General features: G+C 41.0%; 2 pseudogenes; one reads left to right on the top strand and one right to left on the bottom strand.

The window, feature by feature from the left end:
- Positions 1 to 1,282: 1,282 nt before the first annotated feature.
- Positions 1,283 to 2,279, bottom strand: LOC131916542 (small ribosomal subunit protein uS7m-like; annotated as a pseudogene).
- Positions 2,280 to 2,965: 686 nt separating this feature from the next.
- LOC131916541 (small ribosomal subunit protein uS5-like) lies at positions 2,966 to 9,390 on the top strand (annotated as a pseudogene).
- Positions 9,391 to 11,120: the final 1,730 nt, after the last annotated feature.

Here is an 11,120-nt window from a genome sequence, read left to right as displayed (position 1 = left end):
CTCAGCAGTGACAGCACCTGGCTGCTCTTGTAGAGGACTCAGGTTCCACATTGTCTCTAAGAATACCTCTGAGAGATCTGGCACCCTCTTCTGCCTCCCAGGAGCATCAGGCCAGCAATAAGTGTGCGTCCATATGTGTACTCATACACATAAAAAGAAATCTTAACAAAATCCCTCCCACTTTTGCTGTTTGCAATTTATTTACCAACTGTTCATCCCAGGGACTTTGAGAAAAGAATTTCTACTACAGCTTTGTTCGTTCTTGAGTATTGTCTGAATTCAACAGACTTCCGTGGTTTAATTTGACAGTCTAGTCATAGCAATTGGTCTTCAAAAATTTAAAGAACAGTGGTGGAAATTTGTGTCAGCTTACATGACAGTGCTCAAATGTACTGGATATGATGAAAATTGGCCCTCACCTTTCTCTTTGCTGTGCCCAGCAAACAGAGGTGGGGTCTGTGGTACAGGACACTTCACAGCTGATGAAGAATGAGGCATGGGTAGTGTTGCTTCTGATTTTCTTATTGCAAGGTCACCTTTACCTAAGCATGCGCCCCCCCAAAAGTCACTAGTTTGCTCAGAGATGATTGTGTGCCAGTGTATTTTATTTTATTGCAGGGCTGGTAGTTGCTCAATGTTCTTATTCTGCAGTTTAGGAGTGGTCATGGCTCCTCTTTTTCAGATCAGGTAATGAACTCTCCTCTTTGCTACACACACACACACACACACACACACACACACACACACACACACCCCTCTGAGGATAAAACATACCCCTCCCCTTTTTTTGAGAAAGGAATAGAGTTTTATACATTTTGTGGAAAGACCTCTGTGGAGCGTGTTTGCTCCTGTCAGTTGTAATGAATGATAGTGCCTCACGAGACTGGGGTGAGGACTTTCCAATAAGTCTTTTCTGAAACTTCTTCCTTTCATAGCATCCAAAGGTGTACCCTGAGCTAAGGGAAGCAAAGACTGGGATTGAGTTTCTCAGGAGAAATTGCTAAGGAGCCATGTTCTCTCTTTAGGAGGGGTTGGAGCAGAGAAACCAGTTTTAATATGGAAGGAAGGAAGGAAGGATTGAAAGGCATCACACATGCTGCTCCTGAGACAACTGGTGACCCAGCCTTATTGTGTGAGGGGCAATACCACTCTTCAAGTTTTACTCTGCCCAACTGCTAGCTAGAATGGAGAGAATCTAGGAAGGGCTTCACAGGACCTAAGATTGCATTACAAATGTCCCTCTTCATCTTAAACTTTCTGGAATTTCCAGTAGGGCAGTAGCTCAAGCAGTTCCTTGTGGCAGTGTATCCTGGCCTTTTTCCACTGCTCCTTTTCTGTTACCACCAGAGACAGTGGTCTGATGCATGGCCTCTACCATCTTATGCATGTCTTGCTTCCTCTTGATCACAGGACCCCTGGAAGGAAGAGCCTCTAGCAGCTGATATGACAGCTTCTTTGGCATCAGCATCTGCTGTTGCTTATTCTCAGAACTCTGTGCTCATCCACTTCATGGCCGGGAAGTGGCGAAGTTGGTTAGTTAGGCACAGAGACCTGGTAGAAATGGCCCCCTTGAGGATGGCCACTAGCCGAATCACAGCCTCATAGTTTTCAATATCTGGTGGAAGATTCTGTAAGTGCTAGGTTCAATGGTGCCTTGTTCTGAATCAGCATCATCTGCATCAGCAGCATCAGAATCATCACCACCACCACCACCATCATCATTATCATCATCAGCAGCAGCATAAGCATCATCAGCATCAGAATTAGCAGCAGCAGCAGCAGCAGCAGCATCAGAATCAGCAGCAGCAGCAGCAGCATCATGATCATGATCATGATCATGATCATGATCATCATCATCATCAGCAGCAGCAGCAGCACCACCACCACCACCACCACCACCACTACCACCACCACCACTGTACTTTCTCAAACTGTTTCCTTTTCACATCTTTCAGAGCCTGGGCCATGAGTGATCTGGCTGGTACTTAATTTCCTCCTTTCAACAACACGTTGATGAATGTGCTGATAACAGGATCTACAAACACAGAGTTTGTTTCAGTCACTGAGGTAGCTTTGATCAGCTAGGTTTTCTTGAGCTCCTGGTTATACTTCTCCTCTTCAAAGGTGAGTTATGTCACAGGTTTGTGGTAATATTCTTTGTCAACCAAGGAGTCCCTGAATTCAGGAGCATAGTGGCAGCATCCCACCTGGGTGAGCAGTAGAAACCTCCAGACAGCATGCCTCACTCCAGGGACAGCCCAGACTAACGCCAAAATCATGCACCTGCAGTGCAGGGCCGGGCTTCAAGGATTTCAGAGGACTGCCTACTGAGGGTACTTTAGAGGAAGAAGCAAGATAGAACACCAGAACTCCCACTATCTGACACAGTCTCAGGATAAGACCTTTATAAAGCAGCACTCTTTGAATCACTTGGGAAACTTTATAATACACATACCTTAGTCTGCATGAAATATAATGTAATGTAACAAAAACTTGTTGGCTGTGAGAGAAAAGAACTAAGTCATTTGTTCAAATATGTCTTGTCTAAGAGGTGACCTCATAGACGTTACTAACTTTTCTTAACCTTAGTTTCTATTGAATTTTGTAGCCTATCAAATGTTTTCAGAGACATGTTCTCATAATATATATTGAAGAAGTTTTGCACTACTCATCCCACTTATAATTATTTTTTCTTTTAGCATAATTCTTTATTGATTGCTTAAAAATTTCACATCATGTTCTCCAATCCCATTCACCTCCCAGTCCCTTCATATCTGCTTCTTACCCCTGCAATATGCCTCCTAAAATTAATTAAAAACAAAACAAAACAATCAAAAAACCCCCCACATCTCTCCTCCATCTTTCCAACACCTCTTCATTCATCCTAGTGGCATCAGGAGCTGCAGTGTGTCATGCAGTATACCTCTGTTGTCCAACCAGCCCCACCCACAGAATATTCTTTGCAATGAGTCATTGGTCTGGTTCAAGGCCTCTGGTTTGTGGTACACCACCAGCACTGGGCTGGGCCATCGTCGAAATTCCTCTTGGATATGCTATTGTTGCCCTAAGACATGAAGATTCTGGGGTTATCATTCTGCAGGACCGGTCCCTTTGTGCACTCCAGCAGGTCAAAGATGAGACAGCCATTAGGGTTGACCAACTCAAGGCCCAGGGTGTGGCAACTCAAGGCCCAGGGTGTGGGTCTGGGTGGCAGTTGAGCTGGTCCATCGGGCCATTGGGACCACCCTTTCAGGTGAGGGGCAGAGCCACCTAAGGCCCATGCCATGGGCAAGCTCTCTCATACCTATGGTGCGGGGTTGGGCCATCAGTGGAGTGCTGAGTGCTGGGATCAGCTCTCCCATAAGGATGGGGGATGGGGCGGCAGCAGCACCATCTCTTCTGTTACAGTGCCCAGCGAGGGGCAGGACCAGCTATTCCAGGGCCAGTGAGGGACAAGGCTGGCTCAGGATGACCCTTGGATTTCAACATGCATGGTTCCTGTGATTCTCCCTGGTGGCAACACAAGCCATGAACATCAGCCCAGACACTTCAATTCTCTACTCAGGTCAGAAAGTAAAAGAAACTAGTACTTACCTGTTGATCACAGGCCAGATTTGACATTCAACAGTCCAGCTGTGGTGTTCCTTTTATTCTGGTCGCATGTATGATAAAACCGAAGGTAGAAAGTTGCCTAGTTGGATACACGACCACATTGTGAGTTTCCTAGCATGATCATGATTTTTAGTAGAGCAGACACTTAGTAACAATTACAGGAAGGCTGTCTGGAGTTGGGAGAAATAGAGGAATTAGCAAGAATTTTCATCCATTTCTTTATGACTCCCAAACCCACTTATAGTAGAGTTAAAAAAAATAACACAATTACTAATATTAAGTAGATGATCCCAAAACTTCCTTTTTTTCTGTGGACTAAGTTTTGAAATCTTCTTATATATTTGCCATTATAACTGCTTGACTGAGATTTGACTTTTAAAAGAATTAACATGTATTAGAAAAATATCTTCTGATCAATGAGAAAGTGTTAAGACACAAACAGCTACTGCCTCAGTCTATCAGACCATAACCCTTGCAGGCTGGAGCTTTGTTGCTTGGGAAGCTCAAATAATGGATGGACCTACTTGATTTTCTTGATCGATATAAACCTTGAATAAAAACTATTTGCAAGTTTTCCTTACATGTTTATTGATCTATTATTTTTAAGAGGTTTGTCCTTTTTTTTTTCTTTTTTTGGGTTAGGAAGAAGTAACAACTTTCTAAAGGATAGTTATCTAGTGTGAAATAAAACTTAATCATTTATAGAAGCATTTTTGTATTAGATTTTAAAATTCAATTAGTCTATCACTTTGTATATGCGATTAGCTTTATATACCTTGATAATGTCTTTTTATGCTTTCCAAGGCAAGGTAAACTTTATGGGATGTCTTTGCATAATAATGTGTTCCTCTGCCTAGATGGTCCAACTATGGAGAAGTAAGATGGGTTGAGATCATTTTCTGCCGATGGGGCCTCAAGTGGATAACTCTAGGATTTGCCTTGTTGTTTGTATAAGTTCCAAGCTGTATCATCAATGAAGAAGTCCTTTATTTCTCTCCCATGTGTGTGTATACATGCGTACATGTATGTACAAACTCACTGAGGAGGAGTTTCCGTTGTCTTGTATAGCTTCTCTAGCTAAAGTAAAGGTAGTACATGGCTTGCTAACTGCCCTTTGTAAGTGAATGGTCAGTATTACAGATTCCTCTGCTCTTTGCTTCACAACTTTACCTAGGCTAAGGACTTTGGGGGCTTGAGATTAGTAAGAAAACTTAAATAGATTTTATGAGTATTAGGTCTGTAAAGGGATTTTACCAAACACCAAAGAAAATGAACAAATCTTTTAGCTTTGGCTTTGTTGAGCTTATAAAATGTATTGTCAAATGAAAGGGCATGACTCTGGCAGCTTAGTTTCATATTAATCAGATCCTGCATTATCAACATCTCCCAAACTGGTTGGGTGGTGATCCAGTGGGTCTTTGATTCGAAGTGTCACATAAATATAGTTTTGTAATGTCCATTTGATGGTTTTGATAATAATTGCTTGTGGAGCATGAAGTTTCTCTGCTATTATCTGTGGCTTGTTCTGAGTGCTCTGGTTGAAGTCACTGTGTTCCCAAAGTCATGTACTAGTATATGCATTTTTGAGTTTCATTTGACCATTTTGAGAGACACAGGAATTATTAGTCTTCCGGGCAGCTGTCCAGAAATAAAAATTGCTTACTGTTCTTACTAAGTCATTTCCCCCCTTTTACTCACACATTTTTCTATGTTCATATCTGTTGCACCAGATTTTTCATCTTAAAGGCTCTGGTTCCTTGTGCGACTTGGAGGTGACAGTGATAGTGATCTCCCAGAGTTGCTGTGGAGATTAAGTCCACAAATGATTGTGAGATGAGCTGTATGTCTGCTGTTAAATAAACGCCACCCACTGAAGGCATCTTTATCCCTGAATTAGCTAATAGGCTATAGAAAAACCAATAAATATTCTTTTTGTGGGGGATAAATAACAAATACACTATATTGTGGTTCTAGAGGAAAGAATTCTAAACTCAAGATGTTGGCAGGGCCATATTCCCTCAGAAGTATCCAGGGTGAATCCCTTCTGACCTCTCCTAGTATCTCATAGCTTAGGAATCCATTTGTTAGTCACAGCCCAACTCTAACTTCTGACTTGGCTGAAGCCATGGTCATCTTTCTTGGTGTCTTTCCTCTTTAGAAGCACACCACATACATCAGGTTTATGGTTTACCTTCTAGTGTGGGATCTCATCTAAACTTAACTAATATTATCTCTCACTACCCTATTTCTAGACAGAGTTACATTCTGGAATATGGGTGATAGGGTCTTTCACACTGATCTTAGGAGGGTACAACTCAATTTAGAACAAGAGGGTATTTCATTCTCTTTAGTTGATTTTAGAATATTCTATACTCGCTTTAAACTCTCCCACTTGAGTATTGTATTTTTGTACCCTTAATTTTTAAGATGCCTTCATTTATAGCTAGCCTCAGACCTCAGTATCAGGTGATAAAAAAAACAACCTTTGAAAGGTACACTAATTTTTAGAGGCCACCAATGTGCCATTGAGTGAACTGGCTCGCTGGGCTTTCTGAGTCATGTCCTAGAAGAGTTAACACTTTTCTAAAAGGGGAAAGCAATTCAACTGTATCTCACCAGTACCTTCAGACCCGTTAAGTTCTAGGTAATGGACAGGTTTCCATGACAGACAGCTTTGAAAAATATATTATTTCTCAGTCTTTTTACAACGTGCTTATCTCAGCCCTGGTATTGAGTTGTTATTTTCTTTGATTTCTATCAAAGAGAATAATTCAAGCAAATGTTACCCCAAACATCTCTATTTCACATATGTGGTTTTTTTGTTACCCAGTTTAAGTATCAAAAGTTATATAATTAAAGAATTTAACAAGAGCGTTAAATGAAAGCGCAGCAGCAGAGTCCAAAAGGGCATTGGAGCCTTTTTATTTTGTCAGTGTACACAGGAAAAAGAAGTGCTAATTATCAGACCAACTCCGGGACTGCAAGAACAAGAATGAGACAGAGAATAGACTGTGCTTCAAGTGGGAGGTGGAAGTTTCAGGCTATCTTGTTTGTAGGATGGTTGGAAATTAAACTTAGAAAACTGAGAAAAGGTCACTTGCTTGTGAGCTTTTGCAATGAAGTAAAACCCTCCATTTATTTATTGTGTGTGAGTGTGTGTGCCTGTGCATGCCATGGTGTGCATGTGTGGGGATCAGAAGACAATTGGTAGTAGTCAGTTCTCTCCTCTTCGTGGGTCCTGAGGATCAAACTCAGGCCACGCGGCACCGTGGCAAGTGCCTTTATACGGGCGACCACTTTGCCAGCCTAGTCTTTGTAACCTTAACTCTTTAAAAAGGTTAAGTACTAGACATGTGCCACAGTCTGGTAAGTGGGTGGCAGTTATTATTTTTTTCTTACTTCTCCTGCGATAGAGTAGAAAATTCTTTTCACACATCCATCGTTCTTCAGGGCAACAGCTCTGTTGACCATAGCCTGTGAAGGCCTCACATTTTGTAGTTGGCCTTGTCCCCATTTGTTGTGGTCTCTGATCTTTCACGCAAGGGTAGAGTAGTTTGGTGGGTAATGAACACACACCTGGGTTCCTGGGTACAATTTGACGAGTGACCTTTATCCCGGAGAGCTCTTGTGCCAAGCACTTCAGGTTCAATGTGATGCACGCAGTTGCACTCTGGTTGGGAGTGGATCTCATTTTGGAGTCTGGCTCTATTAAAACTCTGATAAGCCTCAGTGCTGATTACAATGATAAGATTTACTGTAAATTTTGTTAAATGTTAGAGAACCCAAGCCCTGGATGACTGCTGCAAGGAGAAGGGATTGTAACTTGTCTGCAGAAAGTTTTGCTCAAGGCCCTCCATTTTTTCTGAGAGATGCTTATTTTATTTTATTTTAGTCTCTTCTAGTCACACCTGATCATAGTAAGGTTTCTTCCCCCCTGCTTTTGGCCAGACTGCCATGCTTTACATCATTAACCCTAAACTCAGGGGAACTGATCCCCTGACAGCATCTTTGATATTAGATTAGATCCCTTCCAGGCTGCATTTAATTGACTGTGCTCCTAGCGGGGATGGTGAGCCGTGTTCTCTCTCTACTTTGCTTGGCCACTCTTCTTTAGCAGCTGCTTGCAAATTCACTGTGCCTCAATGAGGAAGGATGTACAGAAGATGAAACAAATGCCTATGATTCCGAATTCACTTTTTTCCTTCTAATAACGTGTCTACTGCTACACCTGTCAATGAGGTCCTTTATTCTTTTCCAATCTTCTTCTGTCATAGGAATGTAGCTACTTTCCCCTCATGCCCTTCACACTGTACCTTACCTATTTTTTTGAAAATGAAAGATGAGAAGGCAATAATAATTAAAATACAACTTCTTTTTTTATCACTCAAAAGCTTCGAGTTCTATTTTTAAACTTTCACAAGCTCTAATTTTTTTTAAATGACTTTCACATTCTGAACATTTTTTGGTTGATCCTCTTTTTTTTCCCCCCAGAGATGAAAGAAATTAAACTACCATGGTTTCCTCCAAATACGAAGCGATGTTTGTTCAATTTCAAAAGTTTAAACATGGAGATATATAGCATGAAGAATATAAGCAGTTTCTCAATTAGTTTTCCTTCTCTTTTCCAACTACAAAAAATGGGGAATACTTATTTTTGTCTGTAAGCTTCCTAATTATTCAATTTTAATGACAGTATCACTTACTCTCCTAATACTAACAGTGTAAGTTTGGGAAGTGAGACTTAAATTTAATTTTTATTCCTTCTCTAGGACATATCAGGAAGCTCTTGAGCAAAAAACTCTGGAGTCCAGTTTGAACTAGGGGTTTGTAGTTGGTTGAAATATTTAAAGTCTACCCAATGCTGAAAATCCACCTTAAATTCCTTTCCTCTCCCCAGCCTGTTTGAGATGTTATGGATGTTCTTTGGTGTCAGGGACTCCAAATGTTCTCTTGTTTGTTCCTTTGACCCTCCTTCTCCTGATGTATCTTCCTTTGAGATGGCAGCTCAGGGTGAGGTCCATAGGTAAGTGGAGTTTGGACTTTGATGCTTACTACTTGCGGAGGCTTGGTGACATGGCCTCATCTTCAAAACATGATGACTGGTTGGTAATTAGGATGGGTCACTAAAGCATTTCTGTGTTCTTTCTGACACATTATCATCAGAGGAGAGGTGCCAAAGGGAAGGAATCTGATTAGGTTATTGAACTCCAGATAGTCTGAAACAGTTGGAGAACTTACAGCATTTCAATGCCCTACCCACGTCCTCCTCTAGGGTTTAGAAGGATGAGGGTCTAAAGATCATGGCAGTGCAGAAGCAGACTTGGACTGGCCAGAAGACAAGGTTCAATACTTTGGTTGCTATTAAGACTGCAATGGACATGTTGGTTTTGGCTTTAAGTGGTCCATAGAGGTTGCCACTGCCATCCAAAGGGGCCATGATCTCGTCCAAGCTTCCCATTGTCCCTGAGTGGAGAGACTGCTGGAGGAACAAGACTGGCACATCCTTGCCCCCAGAGACACTGGCATAGTCTCTGCTCCTGTGTCCAAGAAGCTGCTGCTGATGACTGGTATTGGTGATAGCTATGTATCAGCCAGGGGCTGCACTGCCACCCTGGGCAACTTTGCCAAGGGCATCTTTGATGCCATCTCCAAGATCCACAGCTACATGATCCCTGACCTCTGGAAAGAGACTGTGTTCACCAAGTTGATCATCTTGTAAAAACCCATACGAGAGTCTCCATTCAGGAGATCTAGGCTCCAGCTGTAGCTACAACGTAAAGGTTTTTATAGAAGAAAAAGAAAGTGAATTAGGTCTGTTAAGAAAAACATGGCTTCAGGTGAAATGTCAGTCACATCCACCCAGTGTTCATTATGCTCAGCTGTCAACACCGACAGTGGAAGAAAAGGTGAAAGAACTCTGGAGATGAATTTCACTTTTTCCCCTCTTCCTTTTTTATTCCAAGACACCAAATAAATGAGATTTCTCCCACTTTTTCCTTGAGTTCTTGAGCATAAAAGCTATTTGATTTTATTAAACCATTTGGATGAGCTAAAGAAAATAAAAAAAGAGCCAGAAATGATTGGTATTAAGCCCTTCAGATTGAGCTGTGACTCCCGCCACACCTGGTAACTACTGTGAGCATTTAGAAGGTGATTGTATTTAGGGTACACAGTTTTGGAACATTTCAGGGGATTTTTTTCTTTATTCATGTTCTTTCTCCAAATCTCAAATGATTATTGTCATTCCTCTGAAACTGAAAGTTACCACTCGATTGTCTTAATCTCCCTTGTCCTAATCTGTGGTGATGTGATTAATTCCTACAAAGCAACGGTATTGAATTCTCTGAACTGTGGAGAAGAGGAATGGTCCATTGACATGGAATAGTCTTTAAATAGCTCCCCAACACATATCCTTCTGTTACACTCTGGTTAGTTTCTTTTCATGCTGTTCTTCCTTTTCATGACAGAAATGCTTCACAAAAGCAACCTAAGAGAGGCAGGTTCATTTTAGCTTGAGTTAAGGCCCATTATGGCCAGGAGTCAAGGCAGTAGGGACATGAAGCATCTGGGTACATCAGTCCACACTCATAAGAAGAGAGCTATGAATTAATCCACACTAGTGTTCAACTTGCTTTCTTCACTCTTAATTGGCCTAGGGAATGGTGTCCCTCACAGTGAGTGGGCTTTTGCTCCTCAACTAAGGTAATCATGATAATTTCCCACAAACATGTCAAGTAGCCTATCTTCCAGATAGTTTGAGATTTTTGTCAAGTTGAGAATTAAGACCAATAATCACATTCTTATTGATTTTTTCTCAGGTTCTAGTTGTTCATGATGTTGAAAAAAATTAAGGTTGATTTTTCTAGGGGGTTTATTGGAGGGTAACTCAAATAGAATTATAGAATTTCATGTCTTAAATCATTTCCCTGATTAATAATACAAAATTTAAGAATAGGCTAAACATCTTTACTCTTTGTACTTTTAGGCAACTTTGTCATTTATTCAAGTAGATTTATTTTATGCCTATTATTTGCCAAGAATTATATTAACATTGAGAAGAAACAATTTCCCTGCCCTAATGAAATATTTCTATCAGTGGTAAAATTAGAAAGTAAATGAGAAAGAAAATAATATAATTCTGACAAGTACAAATGTTAACTATAAAGTCCTACAGAACGATAAAGTTTATTAAAAAACAGGAAATAATATTTGACCATAAACCTGAAAGAAGTTAAATATTGCTTTATGTGACAGCCCCAGGTTGCTGGAAGTAGAATAATACCAAGATAGGAAAGAATTTACTGTGTTCATAGCAGAACCTGAAAGGCCAGCGGTTGGAATGTGGTGAGTGGAGTTTTGGTGATCCCGAAGAGCCGAGAGTGGTCACTGCAAGTCAGATAGCACACGCTTCTGTAGGCCATGATGATTATGAGTTTTTAGTATCAAACCTACGGAGGCCCATGTCACTCATTTAACAGCTCCTTTTCAGAACTTTTTAGCAGAACTTG

Source organism: Peromyscus eremicus, chromosome 8a, assembly GCF_949786415.1.
Source record: "Peromyscus eremicus chromosome 8a, PerEre_H2_v1, whole genome shotgun sequence".
Classification (NCBI taxonomy): Eukaryota; Metazoa; Chordata; class Mammalia; order Rodentia; family Cricetidae; genus Peromyscus; species Peromyscus eremicus.
Note: the sequence above shows the minus strand (reverse complement) of the source record. Positions and strands in the feature narration are given on the sequence as shown.